The sequence below is a fragment of the Acomys russatus genome, chromosome 31 (assembly GCF_903995435.1).
Source record: "Acomys russatus chromosome 31, mAcoRus1.1, whole genome shotgun sequence".
Taxonomy (NCBI): domain Eukaryota; kingdom Metazoa; phylum Chordata; class Mammalia; order Rodentia; family Muridae; genus Acomys; species Acomys russatus.
The window spans coordinates 30,316,000-30,335,427 of NC_067167.1; positions in this window are offsets into that span (position 1 = coordinate 30,316,000).

A 19,428-nucleotide genomic window follows, 5' to 3' on the forward strand; every position below is an offset into this window, starting at 1 on the left:
TTGACACTTACAGAGGTCAAGACATAATACTCTGAAAAAGGGCCCCTAGGCCCACAGAAAGCCGCCAAGGAAAGGGTTGCTATACTAGTCACTGGAAAACAAACAGGCATCTATTTCTATAAATTTAATGAAAAAAAAAAAACTTCTCTTCAAAACTTCTCCATCTGCCCCATCCCCTACTCCACAGTGTTCATAGACACTTGTGGGAAAGTGCACTTGGCATGGGATTTGGTAGTGACAACGACGAGTGTTGTTTTCTGAAACAATAGCATGGTATATTGGGCCCAAATCAATGTCTTTTCTTATTCATTGACACTTGTAAAAATGCTTCAATATCACTACTGATATGATTTTAAAACTGAGGTCATTCTTCTTATGTCATTTTAATAATTTAACTGACTTCTCGAGAAAATGGGTTATGTGGTGAAATGGATTGAAGAGCACTAATATTTTCTCAAGTAGTGTGTTGTTGCTCTCCTTGATGCTACATCTTGAAGTAAAGTCAATATTCTTTTTGGCTTCTAGGACAAAAAAGAAAAAAGAAAGAAAGAAAAGAAAAGAAAAAAAAAAAAGAAAAGGAGGAGGAAGGAGGGAGAAAGAGAAGTTGATTTTTTTCTTAAATGTTATAAATTACTAAAGTAAACCAGTTGCCATTTTATTTATTTGATGATAAAATCCAGGGGTACTAGAAATGAAATAATGAGAGAAAATTAACATATCGCTTTTCATGCCAAATAGTTTTCTTGAGATATACCTGTGCTTTGGGTGATCTATTTATCTACTGACTTTCTCACCTTCATTTTCGATATACACCACAAGAATAGAAAAATATAAGTGCTCATCCACAAATTCACCTTCCCACTTCTTATTTTCCAAGGAATCCACAAGCTTGAACTGTTGACAGAGTCTGTGAATTGCTACACAACTGCCCCCAATTAACATTCTCTCCAGCAAACCCACACTGATTGAAGTTCCCTTTGTCTCTAGACACCATCTTAAGGAAATAAGGTATAAATTGATGAAAGGGGGAGAAAGATCTTCTAGATCGAAACTGTTAGAATCACATTTAAGAAGCCATCTTTTTTTGGTCTTTTCAAAACTTAAAACAACAACAACAAAGAGGTCTTAAATATCTTTCCATTTGTACTCATGCAATCATTCTCCAGGTTAATTGGAAATAATGTTTGGCATGGACAGTAGGCCATAAATATTGTGTCCTGTATGTGAAGCGAAAGACCACATCTCACAGGATAAAATAGCCAAATCAGTCTATCCTAAACCATGAAAGTCTAAATGAAAAATTCACCATCCATGCACACACACAGTAACCCAGCACGAATGATTACATGTCTAACTGGGACAGACTAGTTATTTATAAATTAGCCCCATGAATTCTGTTTTACTTAGTGGAAAAATGAAGAACACTACACGCGAGTTTCTTTTTAACCTGTTCACTTCCCCTTGAGAGAAATAGCATTTAGATACTCTTTACCCTCAGACATGTAGCCAGAAAAAAAAGGGTTGCATGATTTTCAAAGCTGGAGAGACTGCTACAGCATAGAGATATAAGAGCTGATAAAAGTAATGCTGACCAGGAAGCTTTTAAATTCCTTTCAAAATCTTTTTATCAAGCCACATTCCATTACAGAATATGGTGGGTTTTTAAATTGGATTTTCCTCTAGCTGTAAAAAGCAAGTTTGTTGTCTGTTCCCTTTGTGGAAGCCCCAGAGCTATTAAACTACTGCCTTTGCGAAGAAAGGGAATGGTCCAAGGCCTTAGGGAGGGCTTGGATCTATGGGTGTTTAGAGAAAACCAAGAGTGTGTCTGTTAACGCAGTTGATTTTTAGCACATACTAGTATGTACTAAAAAAAATAAGATAAAAATTCCTGCCATTAAAGTGCTCAGTGTCTAATTGAAAAAGGACAGATATCAGGTAATAAGCTCGCCAGATAAGTGAGTGACTTATTAATCATATACTAAAAATTATTGCTGTGGAAAAAAAAAAAACAAAGCAAGAAAAGAGAACGGAAGGGAGCAGATTTTTAATTTGTATTAATTGCCAGACACTGTAAGCCTCATGAAGAATATTGCATTTATGTCTCCAAAGAATGAATAATCAGGAGAAAGATTCAAGTGAAAGAAAGAACCAATACAACAGCCTTGAGTTGGACTGTGCCTTGCATGCTTGTCAAAACACAGAGACTTGAGTAGCAAGTCATGAATGAATGGAGCTAAATGTAGTTCATTAACAAGTTAAAGGTCAAGAGACAGATCTTAAAATGACTGAGTCATAATTTGAAAAGTACTCGGGCACCTACTACTAGAAGGTTTGAGGAACAGCATGAAGACGTTGCTATGTTCAAGCCGTACGATATGTACTTGGAGACAGCATGAACACTTTAGAAACTAAGCTGCATCATGCTTTTATGAAACATGCTTTGTCTCATATCAGGTGGGGTAGAGTATAAAGGTAGTGTGCTTAACGTTGTTTTGAACACAAGACAATTGACTACTGCCAGGGTTGTGCTATGACTGGTGAGCTTCTGTACCTCTAAGAGGCTGTGCGCAACAGTGGAACTTTCCGTACGTAACTCTTATGATGGATGGAGAACTGGGAAGCTACCGGAGAAAAGACCAAAGTTTTTAATCAATGTGGCTTGTCTTATAGCTGAAGTGTTGATGATGACCTTTGTACGCTCTAGTTGTGCCTGTGATTATGGTGTCTCTGCGGAGGCTGCAAATTTCACAAGGCTTTTAAGACTGTGGGAATGATGGGATAGAAGTTTAGGGAAAATTATATGGTTATGATGTAGGAGAGGGGCTGAGAGGAAGCCCCTATGATGACTGTCCGAAAGATGTAACAGGTGTGAGCTCAGGAGTGCTGTGTCAAACGCAGAAAGAAAGGGTAAGTTTTAAGTCATGCATGCTGCCAGTGTTAAATGACAACACCAGCTGCTGTAAATGCTTAGTAAGACACTAAGATGTGTCATAAAAATGCCTGGATACCAGAACATACTCCCTCCTTCTAACAGGATGCCCACTTCATGGCACAGTGGTCTGAATATGTGTAACAAGAATGGCTTTAGAATTCACAGTAGGGAGAAAACAGGGTTTTGAATAGAGTCCCCATAGAAACTGATAATTTTGAAAATCATAGATATGCTAAGTATTCTAACTTTGTCATAACTCAATACATGAATGAATCAAAACACCACATTATAGTTCTTAAGCACATGCAGAAACATCTAATATGGTTCTGTCACTGAAAAGACAAGAAAACAGATTCTCATTAGCTGTAAGCTGGATATAATCATGTTTGTTAAATGTCAAAAAAAATGAGAGTAAAATGTTTTTCTTAAGATTATAACAATATGGCAAAGTAACAATGTGCGTATGAAGGAGAGAGAAACCTGTTCCTGTTATGATCCCAAGTGTGGGATGAGGAACGGTCTTGTGAGAGAACAGGTGATGTTAATCCACTAGAAGACAAACCACCTCATGCAGGAGCTTGATTGTTGCCAGCTGAAAAGATCCATGAACAGACTCTGGGAGGAGATATATAAATGAGCCTAAAACTGGAGGCGGGGCCTTAGTGTTCATGGCTCCTAGAGAGAATCACTCCGGTAAGGCTTTGGGGCTCTGGGCTCCCGCTGGGGTTTCGGGTTCTGGATACTCCAGGTCCCAGCAGAAGAAATACTGCTGATTATGCCAGGAGAATGGTTCCTTGGAACTGATATCCTTACAGTTTTGTTATCCTTTAATCCTCTTTTCCTATTGTTTAGGCTAGTTGGGTTATAAGGGATGTACACTCAGTTAATAAATTCGTAATAAAATATATTGGTTAAGAAAACTGTACTTACATGCATAAGTGAAAATGGTAGGGTGATGGAAACCTGCAGTTCAACCCTTGAGTATGAGACTTGAGGACGGGGAGGGGGCAACATGTATGCAAATCCCAACACCTGTGTCACACTGAGTATCAACAACCAACAACTAAAGGCCAAGGCGGGCCATTCTGACAGTGTTTCCAGCAGCCTATCTTTAAAAAAGTAAAACAAAATGAATTCGCTATAAGCAGCATTTCTCCCTCTGAACTAGACTAAGAGAAATAGGTGTCGAGAATGCTTTCTCCTACATGAGGCCTAGTATTGTTAGAGACATAAAATAGGAAGATTTGATGAGAGAAAACTATACCATTGGCCTCCTATAATTTATTAAAATGATCTGTAATCATTTCAGATATAACCAATCTGAGAAATTCTTATTAGCTTTAAAAAAAGAAAGAAACAAGAAATGAAGTGAGGAGATTCCTCGAAAATGAGGAAATACAAAAGACACTTGCTGTTTTATTGATAAACCTGCTATATACTCAGTAAAAAAAACTGTTGTGTGTAAGTCTTGTGTGTGTGTATGTGTGTGTGTGTGTGTGTGTGTGTGTGTGTGTGTGTTAACAGATTTTTTTTGACTTGGAAGGATTCCCCCAAAGTCTGATTTCTGTTTTACCAGCTACTCTACATCACAGCCCCCAAAACTTAGTCTGAAATTCATGTATTCAATCAACGTAATATTCTTTGTCTTCAAAACTCCTAAATATCACAAAAATAAAAAATTCTTTAAATAGCTTTATATTCTTCTCATCACCATTTCTGGTGATGATAGTTTTTATTATAAGAGTGAAACTCTTCTTTGTAAGAGGACCTCCAATTCTTAGCAGACAAATGAACTTAAATCACCCCGAGTTCTTATCAAGCGCAGTACAAACACAACGGTGCTGAATAGTTTAGCTCTGTGTTTTCATTTCCTCCTATTAATCACCCATCTTATTAATAATCAGTTCTCATTAGCACTTTCAGATCTAAGGAAAGTATAACTTGATGTCATGAAGATAATATCACATGGTAGTTCATGAGACGTCACAACATAAAATGGCATATACTCTAGGAGTCAAGATGAAGTAGATGAAATACAAAATTGCAGGTTAACACACTCTCACTCACTCACACACACACACACACACACACACACACACACAAACACACACAGAGACCTGCACAAAAATGTAGCAGATTATTTTAAATGAGGCATTGGACTCTGTCATATAAACAAGGGTGACAGTTTGAAAATCAATGCTCTAAACGATTAGAAACTTCTACCACTCACCCAACACAAAACCTAAGCAGCCATTAGAGATGAGGCAGCTGGGGGCATGGCTATCAGTACCAGGGACGGAACACACAACAGAGTCTTTCAGTCCATCCCCACACGTGCTTACTATCATTAAGAGAAACCTTTGATTCACACCAAAAAAAAAAAAAAAAAAAAAAATGGCTCATAAGGTTTCAGGACATTTTTTCATTTGGTTACTTTCATGTTTTACATTTAATGTAGAAGTAACAGGGGACGTGATTTGTGCCTGCAATGTGGATTCAATGCAGCCAGTCACTTACTTTAACTTCCATCCTCTTGTTTTTCTCACTTGCTTCCTGAACGAGTTGCTTCCTTACCTCTCGGGCAAAGCTGATGCTGCATTTATCCGTGAGATTCTGAAAAGAATGAGAGCTAAGAGGTTTTTTGACACCTTGTAAGAGTGCCTGAGATGTCGTTGACAGGATAAGATGTTGGTTCTTTTATGCTTTTGGAAGTCTTGCCTTTTCTATTACAATTAAACTGATAGCCAAGGCGCCTTACCTTTATGTAAGATGCTTTAATGGTCAGGGACCTTGAACACTTGATTTTAAGAAATACATCTTTTGTCTCTTCCGGAGCAGTGCCTCCCCACTTGAGCCTATCTGGAAAGTCACCTGGCACTGAATTGTTCAACTTGGAATAGAAGACTCCAGATGATACAATGAATCTGCCTGACCCTGCATCTCCTTGCATTCAATAGACTGGCTGTGTGACTATTAAGTCCTGGCCGAGAAACATTCAGCAACATAACCAGCTCGCCTGAGTTGATTTCCACAGGCAGTTGCATTAATCATGACATTCTGGGCTCTTCTGTTCTGCCTGCTTACGGACTAATATGTAAACGAGGCTAGGTAAGTCCCACCAGTTCCCTGAGAAGCAGCTGCAGTTTTATTCTTTATTACAGAGTAAAAACCCTTCCAGGAAAGGTAATTTTTTGATCACTCAATGTCAAGCAAGTCAGAAAGTATTAGTTCATAACGCAAATTTCAAAATGCTTAAACATTAAAAGATGGTGAGATACAAAGAGAAACAGAAAACTCTACACTCAGAACAAGGTTGGGTTTTAAGAGGACACAAAAGAAAGTACAGTGAACACTTGGAAATCTCTCTCTCTCTCTCTCTCTCTCTCTCTCTCTCTCTCTCTCTCTCTCTCTCTCTCTCTCTCTCTCTCTCTCCCTGTCACATACACACACACACTCACACACTCTCCCTTCCTCAATCCCTCTCCTTCCTTCTCCTACCTCATTATTCCTATTTTATATTTTACTTTTATCTTTGCTTTGTCTCCACCATTTGCCCTTCCTTTACTCCTCCTTGCTTCTCCTTTCTTTTTTTAATTTAAAATTTATTCATAGTAATAAAAGAGGGTCATAATTTACTTTAGATATCTGATTGTAGCTATGAGACACAGAAAAAATAAATCAACATGACTCAGATTAGGCGGACGGCCCTTTGCAGCTGTAAGCACAGGATGCTAGTAGGGTCAGCTCTTCATTCTTTTCTGCGGCGCATCTAATGAAGGATACCCTCAGACACGAGGGGTTGAAGTGAAGACAACAGCCCAGAAATCCAGGTTATATGGGGACCCAGACAATAAAGAAGAAAGCAAACAATTTTTTCAAAAAAAAAAAAAAATGAGGTCACGTTATGCCTAGAGAGGCCCCAAACAGCCAGCAGTTTTATAGAGAATAACGAGCTTAAATAGGATGACCTAATTTGAAACTGCACTAAAACATAGTAAAATACAATGTTATACTGTCTGGCATAAAAGGACAATTTGTCTGAGACAGCCATATAGTTACATGATAGAATAGTTCTTTAACTCCCAGCCAATATCACAATATTTGGTAAAGGAAATACAAATCAATATTCTGATAAATATGACTATAACTTATAAGATGATACTATTTATTCACTATAGAGGACATATGGCTCAGTTAGACCCAGGCTGGGAACTTTGTCAATTTATAATAAGGTCCATATACACAAGCAACTATGTTACAAATATTAGACATAATAAAAGCATAAGAACATTTTTTAATCTACAGATTATCATAGGAATTATTCTTTTATAAGAGAAAACAAATTATGGCATGCCTCTGCTTTTCCTAATGGCTTCATGCCTCACTCAATATAAATGTAAAAGGCCTAGCAATGACCTTCAAGTCCTTACATGATTTGGCTGTTATTACATTTTTAACCTTATATCTCACTCCTTGTCTCTGTAGCTCACCGAGTTCAATCATACTGAATTGCTTGCTGTTTTCCAAAGTGCCAAATACCAGCCAAGATGAAGGCTTTAGAACTGGCTCTCTTTTCTAAATGTCCACGTAGCCAGTCACTTTCAACAATGCTCTCAAATGTTACCTTCTTGGGGGGGGGGGCCTGAATATGGTCTCCTGACTCTCCTCTTTCAGCTTCCTTATTGCTCTGTTCTTCTCATCTGTTGTGTGGAGAAAGTCATATGGGTAGTATATTGTTTATTGCTAATTTTCAGTAATTAAAACACAAACATTGTATATCTAGGAGGCTTCTTCGTATTCCAAAAAGAATAACAACTTCTGAAACACAATAGGTTCCTGCATTAGGTTCCTGACATGGGAATTTCTCTAGTTTTAATAGGCCCATGGAAAACACTCTAACATCCTTTAACTCAACAAAACAGTTTCTCCTTGTTCTAGTTATTATCAGAGACATACAGCCATTTTTTCTTTGGTTTTGAAAATGTTGAAAGTATGTGCTGTCTGTCCACTCTATCTGCCCACCTCCATTTTTAACGTTTCTACTATATAGTATAAGGAGCTCATCCGTTCTCAGGTGACGGATGCCCATGTGCTATCTTCCAGTCTGTGCCCTTCACCTTGGCATCTAAGGTACCACATCTGAGGTACACATCTAAGATGAACATGACAGAGAATTTCCTTTTTCTCCAAACACACTATAAATTGTTGTGTTTTTTCTTCCTTATTATCCACATCTTAAAGGGATAGTTTTTTCTTCTCTGGACAGGAAACTCAAATGTGTGTCTAATTCATATCATACCCTGCTGAAGTATCCTCTTCTTTGGAGGCTCCCTTGCATTCAATGGGCAGAATTTATTGCTTTTTACCCTATGCTGCTCTCATGCTACATTGCTCTGAGCCAACACACTAATCTATTGTGGTTTGAGCTGCACATAGAACTGCCTATGTATCATAAAGATGTACTGTGTTAATTTTTAATTCATAATAATCACTTTGTCTCAGAGTAGAAAAAAAATAGAATTTTTGTTTCTCTATATCTATATTTGTATTACTAGGTAGTATAAAGGCAGTTCGTTATAGAAAATAAGAAGTGAGTAGCTACATGTTTGAAGACCAGTAGGTCCATCCTGGATGCTAATAACGTGTACTGGAGAGTGGAAGACTTTCAAAACAGGTAGGGGCAGACTGGAGAGACAGGTTAACCAGGAAAGTGCTTGCTGTCCAACGTAAGTGTAACCAGTCCACCAGAGATGAAGGAATACATGAGGCACTTGTGTCCCTCAATCTCACTGTCGGGCTATGGAAACAATAGACACCAAAGAAATGGGGATTTCCACCAGAATCTTATCCTGGGAGAAGGGCTCCAGGAGGAAGGAGAATTTGTCCTCTCTGAGATTTCACACAGTTCTACCAGATGGGACTGAAACACGGATAGTGACTGGTTAGCGGTGAGTGGGACCATACCTTGACAAGGATTCCTTAATTACGAAAGTCCTTGGCCTTCCATTTAAATTCAATGTCACTTCAGGACCCCTCAGAAACACGTGGGAAGTTTGTCGAATGTATTGATTCCTTCTCCCAGTGTGACCACATTCAATAGCTCCCCTTTCACAGCTTCCAGCTTTTTTGTTTGTTTGTTTGTTTTTGTTTTCAAGACAAGGTTTCTCTGTGTAGCCTTATCTGTCCTGGACTAACTTTGTAGACCAGGCTGGCCTCAAAGTCACGGATATCCACCTGCCTCTGCCTCCCTGAGTGCTAAGATTACAGGCGTGCACTGCCTCACCCAGTTTACAGCTTTCAGCTTTTAATTTGGCTCTTTTAACTGGCTTGTTGAGGGCCAGTGGCCAGACCTGACTTGAGTGCAAGTTGTGACTCCTAAATTTAACAGCATAAGGATGTGAGTTCTGATTCCTAACACCCACACAAAGCTACTAAGCCAGATGCTGGGGTCTGAAAATGAAGACAGTCAATCCCTGGCGCTCAGAGGCCGACTCGTCTAGCCAAATTGGTAACATCCTGTTCAGAGAGATCTTGTGTCAAAAAACAAGATCCACACACACCCAAATGTATTCACACCCATCTAACCAGAGAGAGAGAGAGAGAGGTAGTTTCTTCCAAATTAAGTGAACATGAGCTCATGTAAATGGCATGGATATGAGTGTGTACTTAACTGAATAAGCAAAAAGATAACTAAATAAAAAATAAAAAAAGAGAACTAACTATAATCTTGAGAATTTTATTAACAGAGTAGAGCAACATACAACAAGAGATCGAGCTGCACAAATGTCCCATGAGTCACTGCGAATCAGGAAACTCCCTCAGCAAAGGACCACAAAGGGGAGAAGCAGCAGATGCTCCGAGTGATGGGAGATGATTGGCAGAATAATAATACAGTCACAGTGGGAGCTCAGAAGGGATGAAGATTATTCTCCTTCTAGTGTGGACATGGTAATTTTATGGACAAGTGAGATGCTCTATTAGGATTTACAGGAGACAGACTGAAGCACTGGCAAGCTGACAGCGTCCACTAAGAAGGATGAGAATGGAGAATTCCATAGTTTATGACAAAACCCAGACCCGTTTATGATAATAAGACTCTATAACAAGCATGCTGCGTTGTTACTAACTCAAAGAATGACCAGAAGCATAACAGCATTGTATTTATGCCAATATAAGAAAAAGAAACCTGTATGTCATTCTCCTTAAGGAACAAAAGGAAAAAAATTAAAAAGGCACTGCCTCTATGAGTCAAGAACTGAAAACAAAGACAAGGAAAAACTTTTCATCAGCAGCACACTTAGCAAATTTCCAAACAAATACTTCAGTCCAAGTGGACAATTAGCAGACTTGACATTGCAGAAAATTTAATTAGTAGTTTACAGGACAAATCGGAGAAGACACGAAAAATTCCACAAGAAAAGGTCAAACAGGCACTGACCAAGAAAACAAGTAAAACAGCAGAGTCAAGATCTGGTCCCTGTGACGCAGACTCCACCAGAGAAAGCAGGGGAAATGGAATTTAAGTGAGAACTACATGGAAAGTTCTAGAGAATTACCTGGTCTTAAAAAATTAATATTTTGAAATAAAATAATCATTTTCCAGACAAGTGAACCAAAGAACTACTCTACTATATTATTTGCAGATAATACTGTTGTATTTTGAGCAAAAGAGAAATGTGTCAAACAGAAATCTAAAGATGCAAGAGGTCTTGACTCTCCTTCCAAACACTAAGTACCAGAACACAAGGGGACCACATCCCTGGATCTGGAGAGGATCACAGCCAACTTCCATATTCAGCCAAGGTGCTGGCCAAATAAGAAGAAACTAGCTGGGCAAGCTTTCATAAAGAGCCAACTTTCCGGGGAATGCTTTTCAAGAAAGAATCCGAGATGGCAGATGTCCAAAACAAGATGGGGCATAACAAATTAAGAAGGGTAGGCCTGTAAAAGTGCAAAAGTTCAACAGAAAAAAAAATGTGTAAGAGCGTTTAAAATGCGGTGCTCTAGGTTTACTACTGCTGTGATGAGATAACCTGACGAAGACACAGATGTCTACTGAGAGACCCCACCCAGCGGGGCATCGGGATGGATGCTGGGACTTATGGAAGAATGGGGCTACGAAAGCATTCAGAGAGTTCGGGGGTCCCACAAGGAGACCATCAAGGCTGGCGGATCTGGACTCAGGGGGGCCTGCACAAACTGCTGCACCAACCAAGGATAATACTTGCAGTGAACCCAGACCCCCTGTACAGACCTAGCCAATGAACAGCGCATTCTCCGTGGTTGTGGGGAGAGTGGGGACTGCCTCTGACATGAACTCTGGTGCCCCCCGATTTGATCACTACACCTTGGTGGGGAAGCCAGGTGGCACACAGAGGAAAGGGAAGCAGGCTATCCGGATGAGACCGGATAGGTTGTGTTCATATGACAGAAAGAAGTCCCCTTCTGTCAGAAGTCTAGGGCAAGGGAATAGGGCAGAGGCAGAAGGGAGGGTGGGAACGGGAAGACACAAGAGAGGGGATAACAATGCGGATGTAATCTGAATAAATTATAATAAATTAAAATTGAAAAAAAAAAGAAACAAAAAGACAACTCGGAGAGTAAAGGGTCAATTTCAGCTTGGACCTTCAGGACTATCACTAAGGGAAGTCAGGACTGAAACAGAGCAGGAACCTGGAGGCAGGAACTGATGCAGAGGCCATGGAGAGATGCTGCTTACTGGCTTGCCCCCAATAAGTTGCTTAGCCTGCTTTCTTTTTCTTTTCTTCCTTTTTTGTTTTTGTTTTTGTTTTTTGTTTTTTGTTTTGTTTTTCGAGACAGGGTTTCTCTGTGTAACCTTTAGCCTGCTTTCTTATAGAACCCAGGATCACCTGTCCAGGGATGGCACCGCCCATGACAGGCTACGTAGTGAGTCCAGGACACCCAAGGCTACACTGAGAAACCATGTCTCTCAAAAAACCAAAAAAAAAAAAAAAAAAAAAAAAAGAAAAGAAAAGAATAATCAGCACATGTGGCAAATCTATATGCAAAATTGCACAATGTTTATTTCAAGAGGTTGTTTTTAACATTTTAAAGATGGATGTACCCTCATGAAGCCAGGCAAAGCTGATGCACAACTGTATAGAGGCTATGAATTCTAAGCATTTTATGTCCATTCACTCAACATGGAGCATAAGATAAGGTAGACAGAGTCTATTGCTTAGTAGAATCAGGGTTATATTTTTATTTAAATTAGATATGACATAAATTCCAGAATGTTTAAAATATTTTAAAACTAAGTAGTCATCATAAAATAAGAAAAACATATAAAGGAAATAAAAATAAGTAAAATAGGACTATAATTTCTATTTTGGATAAAAATTAATGGATTAATAGATAAAATTAAATGAATAAAAATTAAAAATATTTTCATTGGATATTTTCATTGAAAATATTTCATATAATATATTCTGATCACAGTTTTCTCCTCCCTCAACAATCCCCCAGAAATATTAAAATTAAAATTTGAAAATTGGACCAGAAAATCTCCAACGAAGAAAAGTATAGAATGGCTAAGTCAGATGAGGGGTATAGGAACTATTGTGCTGGTTTGAAAAAGAAGGCTCTCTATGTAGCCAAATGCCTCTGGCCAAGTTTACTCAGTGGTTTGGTGCATAAACACCTAAAAAAATACCTTTTTACCTCCTCTAGTTAGCAAATTGCTTTCACTCATTCTTATCCTGAAGATGTTATTTGAAATGTAAAAGTAAATGAAAAATGGCTAAAAAGAAAATAAAGGAAAAGTGTGCAATTCTGGGGGTCTTGATTTTATATTTGGTCTTAGAATGCTGGGAGACAATTTCTGTTTAAATTTACATTCTCCCTCACTTTCTGGACAACCTCTAATTTACAAGAACCTCTCCGCCACCCCCCCACCAGCCAAGGCTGCATTTGCTTTGAGAATCACTGCCTTAAACCTTTGGCTGTTTCTACCTCGTGGAGTTATTTCCCAAGACCCACGTTCTGCCCGTTCTCCTTGAATGAGCTTGTACATTCATCCCCTTGCTGAAGTTATTATTTATCACACATGCATCGGCCGTCAGCTTTAATCTCCAGCACAGACGCCATCCTGAGCTCCAGACTCATACTTTCACTACTGTCAGAATCTCCCTTTGGATGGATAGCTTCCTCCTGGCTCACTCCCAAAGCTCTCCTCCCTCCATCCCCATGGATAGCGCTGTGAGGGTTACCAAGATAGCCTTATTTAATCCTATCTCCCTTCCGCCTGGCATCTCCTCACCTAACTGTCCATATTAGAATCAGAATATTTTTAGGACAAAATTTTACCACTCTAATTATTTTATTAACAACTTTATGCTTTCTCTCTGCCCTTGGGAAGAAGCCTACCTTGCTTAACATAGTTGAACTAAGAAACTTCCGGTGTTCTCTCATTGTCTGCTTCAGTGAGCTCTTGCCAGGGTCCAAACCTTTCCCTACTCAGCATTTTAGTTTCAGGGATGCATTGCACGCTTTCACAGCACACATCATCCTAACTTCTGTACTTACAAAGTTGGTATAACCATCTGTCTTTCTTTTTTTAAATCTTACCCACTAGGCCACAGTCTCTGTGTAAACAGATACTGGACCTTAAATACCATCTTACCCTTAGTTCAAGACACAAGAATAGGTATTTTTCAGGGTTTGTATAAAGAAGTAAATGAAAGAATATAATTTTAAAATTAATACAAAAGCAACAACTAAACGTTGGCAAATATCACATCAGGAATAATGGCAACAGCAACAATTTGTAATTCAACATAAGATCCATCAAATGTTCAAAGCAAGAACTAATGGATGAAAGGCAGAATAATTGGAAAGTATCAAAAATAACATTATATGGCATAAATGTAAAATCAGAATGTGTAATACAATTTTGGTACTAATGGAAGGGTAATAGATAAATATATTATGGCATTGGTAAATTTAATGTAATAGTCACTATTATCTATTTCTATATTAAGTGAAATTATTAGATGATTTACTGCACACTTTCTAGAATTACATATATATTAAATTAAAAATGATTATTTGTAGAAATGAATCTTAAAAAACAGATCTTATGAGAAGAAAAAATTAAATAAATTACCCCAATATTATCTATACTACATTTTTTTTTTTTTTTTTTTTTTTTTTTTTTTTTAGGGTTTCTCTGTGTAACAGCCCTGCCTGTCCTGGGACTCTCTTTATAGACCAGGCTGGCCTCAAACTCACAGCGATCTGCCTGCCTCTGCCACCGAGTGCTGGGATTAAAGGTGTGCGCCACCACACGCAGCCTTTATACTATCTTTTAATGTTTTGTTTCACTTTCACATAGCTTTCAATACATTCCAAAATTTTATCTATAACAAATGTCACTTCTATCAACAGGGAAATTATAATTAAAATTTGAAAATTGGACCAAAGAGTCCTTCCAAAAGAAAGATATAGTTATGCAAAGTCAGATGAAGGCTACAGATACTTTGATATGTGGTGAATAGGCCATTGTGTTTGTTTGCATAAAAAAGCCACAATTAGATCATATATTTAAATGCCTGGCGCCCAGCTGGTGACCAACATAGGAAACATTAGGAGGTATGAGCTTGTCAGAATAGGTGTGTCACTGATGGTGGACTGTGAGGCTTCAAAAGCCCATGGAGATTCAGTTCCTATTCTTTATCTGCCCTTTGCTTGTGGGAAAGGTATAAGCTCTTAGCTACTGCCTCAGCACCATGTCTGCTGGCCTGCTGGCATGTTTCTGCCATGATGACCATGGATCATCTGAAACTGTAAGCAAGCCCTTGGATTCAACACCTTCTTTTATAAGCTGCCTTGGTGATGGTGTCTCTTCATGGGAAGGGAACACAAACAGTTACCATTTGTGGTTGCAGAGAGAATATTCACAAAGCCGGCCCATCATGTGGCCTTATCCAAGAACAAGAACTTACTACGACCCCTTTACTAAGCCAGCAGAATTCCCACTGCACTGTAAATACTTATCCTTATCCTCACAGATTAGTGTAATTCTCACCTTTCATCAAAGTAGCTCTTTGCAGTAGACAGAGATTGCAGAAGGCTATAATTAGTCAAAATGCAGAGAAAATCTGAACGTGGGGTGCCTTGCTTCAGTTGATACATCAACAACACAATTCCTACAGGCAAGGCTCAGGGTAAATCACAGGAAAGGGGGCAGAAGCAATTGCAAGACCCAGAAGACAGGAAGGATTGTATCTTCTAGCTATGTCAGGGAAGCTACATCAGGAAGTCTCAACAATGTGCCTGCCTAAACAAGACCTGAAAAATTCCATCACCAGCTAACATAGCAAGATGCATAGGGGAATCTCATCAGGTCCCAAAGCAGAGGAAGAGCTAGAAGACACTAATTACTGCTGAGAGAGTGAGAACTAGTGTTCCCCTGTTATTGGTTTGCTTATACCAGCTGGTCTGTCTTTAAAACACTAGATAGACTCAATAATGTGTGTGTGTGTGTGTGTGTGTGTGTGTGTGTGTGTGTGTGTGTTCAAAACAATAATAATTAAAGAAAAGGGGCCATGAATTTCAGAGGTTGGCACAGGGGCATATACACAGTTGGGGTGATGAAGAAATTATATTTAAGTAAAATATAAAAATCAAATTAGGGGCAGGGACTGTGGTTCAGTATGGTGTTTGCCTACGTTGCTCAAGTCCCTTGGGTTCATGTTCATCTGATAAAGTATACAATCAGGAAAATTACTAAATAAGCAAAATCATTTCCCCTTCAAAAGAGAGAGTAGGAAAGCAGCAGCAAGTGGAGGCTCTTATGAGAAGTTCACTAATTGAAGGAAGATGACAGCAGAGAGTAGTGTGAAAGCAGTCAAGGGAGAAACAACAATTTTATTTGAGACATGGATTTATTATTGCTGACAAGTTGCCTGCCAATGGAAGGGGGGTGACTGATCAAGGGTGTGGACCACCACAAACTGTGATCACCCAAGTAGATGCCAGCATGGAAACTAGAGATGCTTCTTCAATAGAAAGGAAAAAAGAACATACACAGAATTAAAGAAAAGAAGAACCATGACACAATCAGGAATTATATAAATGTTACATTCTTAATGATTTGGCTATTTGTATTTGTCAGCCTTGAAGGAAACATGTTTTCTATCTTGGTGCATCTAAAATTCTGAATGTAAATCAATATCTACCATATCTCATCATTATCAACTTAAAACATCTATCTAGACCTAAAAACTTAACCCCTAAACAACTAAGCTTCACTGTAAAACTAAACCATCTGGTCTTCAACTCTATCAGGGATTTGAGAAGGAGTAAACTTGATTACCTGAGTATACAGCGAGTGCAGGTTAGCAGCTTTCCAAATGACAAGATGACAGACACAGTTTGCTGCCTGAGCAGTCACCCAAAATTATAACATTGGAGCATCATCTTCAGCCTTCTAGCCCAATATATCTGACAAACATATTTGTGAGGGAGGAACGATTGAGGACTTGCTTACTCTGTCTTGGCAAAGTTTGGTCTTTGACTCTGCCTGCATCCATGCTTGACCTTTATAAGTCAGAATGCTGTCTGTGGTAGAAATGAGGACATTTTGCCCAGTGGCTTGTCTCCCACATTTGAAGCTAAGCTCCATAAGGAAGTTCTTTGATGCTCATCATCCTCTTTGGGATAGATTGGGTGTTGCCAGGAGTTAACCTGTCTCATTGACAATAAATCTTAAAAATGATAACATTTTTAAATGCTATATTCTATATGTCTCTGAGGTTTTTGAAGACCTTGTCTAATTATTTTACCTTATCTTTCTATAGAATATATCTATCTGTTGTACCTAAGATGTATATTCTTGTGATAAAAATAGACTAGTAATTGATAGGCCCATGATGTTTCATCATTCTTCTTGCTGTAGGTTGCTTATTGTATATATGTGTAGTAATATAAAATGTATATGTAAAAATAAAAAATATTTAATAAAAAATATACAGGAAAAAATTAAAAGAAAAAAGGACAGGTAAAGAAAAAAAAATAGAACATAGTCATCTAATTATGTTCTTCCAATTGTTATAGTAAAGCAACAGACAGGGTCATAGGTGGGAAATAAAGCTGTGAAAAAAAAAAACAACAGGAAATAGGAAGTGCAGTTACAGAGTTAGGAGAGCTAGAGAGATGGCTCAGTAGAGAAAAGCACTTGCTACCCAGCGTAAGCACCTGTTTTAATCACCCCAGAATCCATGTAGAGGCCAGATATATAAAATAAACATCTACAGTCTAAGCTTCATACAGGGTGGTGGGAGATGGTGACAGGAGAACTCCCACAAGTTCTCAGTCCTTCTCCCCTGTCCTAGGCAGCAGAAAAACTGCAAAGATCCTATCTCCAGCAAGGCAGAAGGTAAGAGACCCAACACCTGAGGCTATTCCCTGATATTCATACACTTGCCGCAACACACACACACCCTCATCCGTACATGTGACTGCGTATGTGCATGCACACAAGCATCATACATATGTATAAAAGCAAAAAATTCATACATAAATAAAATATTCTGAAAAAGCAAGCAAAGGGAATTTTATAAGTGGAACATGTTATGTCTCTTTTCTTTCCTTATATCTGGAGTCATCTAGAATTAAATCAAATTTATTTCACTTATTCTTTATAATAATTCAGTTACATACTATATTTATAACACTAGGTTTTTTTCAACCACAATCTTCAACCACAATAAATCTCTGAGCGCTTCATTTCATGTTATTTGTCTTTCCCTCGGCATGTGGTATTGGTAAATACTTCCTGGCTGAAGACAATTTGGCAAGGCAACTCAGTCTATAAGCACAGTTCCTGTAAGAGAGTTAGACATGTACACTAGTTCATATGCAGAGATCATAACCAGAGCAAGGATTTCAGAGTGTGGTTTCTTGGAGTATAGAGATCATGAAAGCATATAGTTTACAGAACAAAAAGAAGGAAAAGAAAACGGAAGGAAAGGAAGAAGGGGAAAGAAGAGAGGAGATGACAGAATGGGAAAGGAAGAGAGAGGGGACTACAGGGAAGGGGTGGGAAGAGGAGAAAACGGAAGGAAAGGAAGAAGGGGAAGAGAAGGGGAGCCTAAAGAACATGGCCAACAAGGAGTGTGAATGACTGGATGGCAGAGAGCCTGAGATACCAAGCTGGACTACAGGTTATAGCAAAGGAGAGAACAAGAACAGGTTTAATAAAAAAAAAAAAAAAAAAACAGTACAAAAAGAAAAACTGAAAATCTTTCCTGGCATATAGGTAAAGAGCTTCAAAACAGGTTTTAGAGCAGTGGTTCTCAACCTTCCTAATGCTGTGACCCTTTAATACAGTTCCTCATGCTGTTGTGACATCCAATCATAAACTTACTTTTGCTATAACTGTAATTTTCCTACTGCTATTAACCATAATGTGCATATCTGTGTTTTCTGATGGTCTTAAGTGACCCCTGTCAAAGAGTTGTTAGTCCCCAAAAAGGTCATGACCCATGGGTTGAGAACCACTGTTTCAGAAGAATGCAGAATTACTGTGTGTCATTATCAGTGGTATAACTTTTACATTTTTTAAAATGAAGGCCTTGGAAGGATAGCAGCATTGCCTACCATTATTTGACAATGTGGAGAATTGGGGAAACTGCAATGAGCTCACGGCATTGTAGCTGTTGGTCTCATTTCTGTTGGAAGAGCTTCAGTTCTATGTGTTTAGAAATGTAGTGCCCTGGTGTGTCCCATCAAATTTTGCATCAGAACCCTTGAAAAGTCTTCTGTCTGCTATCCAGTGACCTCTTGGCTATACACTAATAGATTTCCAGTCCACTGAGAGGCGAACCTTCACAGACACTTTTCAAGCTTCCAAAGCTATGATTAAATGCACCTTTACATCAGAAATCAATCTTTTCTAAGGCATTCAAGGGATTTGTTCTGCAGAGCAGAGAGTTGCACACCAGACAGGCTTTCCTAGACTTTAAAAACATCTTTCATTTCCCCTTGCAGGAAGTCATTATTCCAGAGGCTGTTTATACAGGTAGATTTATAATGGTCCCCAAATCACAGTGAAGATCACATTGGCTCAAATGCATGTTCTCATTTATTGCTCAATATTCTTAAAGTATATAAGGGTCGCTTGCTATTAATATAATAATCATAAATTAGTATTTGGGCCTCTTGAATACTTGACTAGATAGCCAGACAGCAGAAAGTCTTTACATTTTGGAAACATCAAGAGACATATTTACATGCAGGATATTATGTTTCATAAGTTGGTTGTAGTAGCTCTATGAAGGTTCTAGAATTGGCATACTGAGGCCAAATAGTACACATGCATTTAACTAGTGTTTCTGGAGTTCCTATGTACAAGATAGCTGCTGTTCACATAGACAATGGCTCTTTTGTTTGGTCTCTGTACCCTTAATGTTTTTTTTTTTTTGGTTCAGGTTAGTTTTGCTTTTCCTAGTAGATATAGCCACTGTGAGAATGGA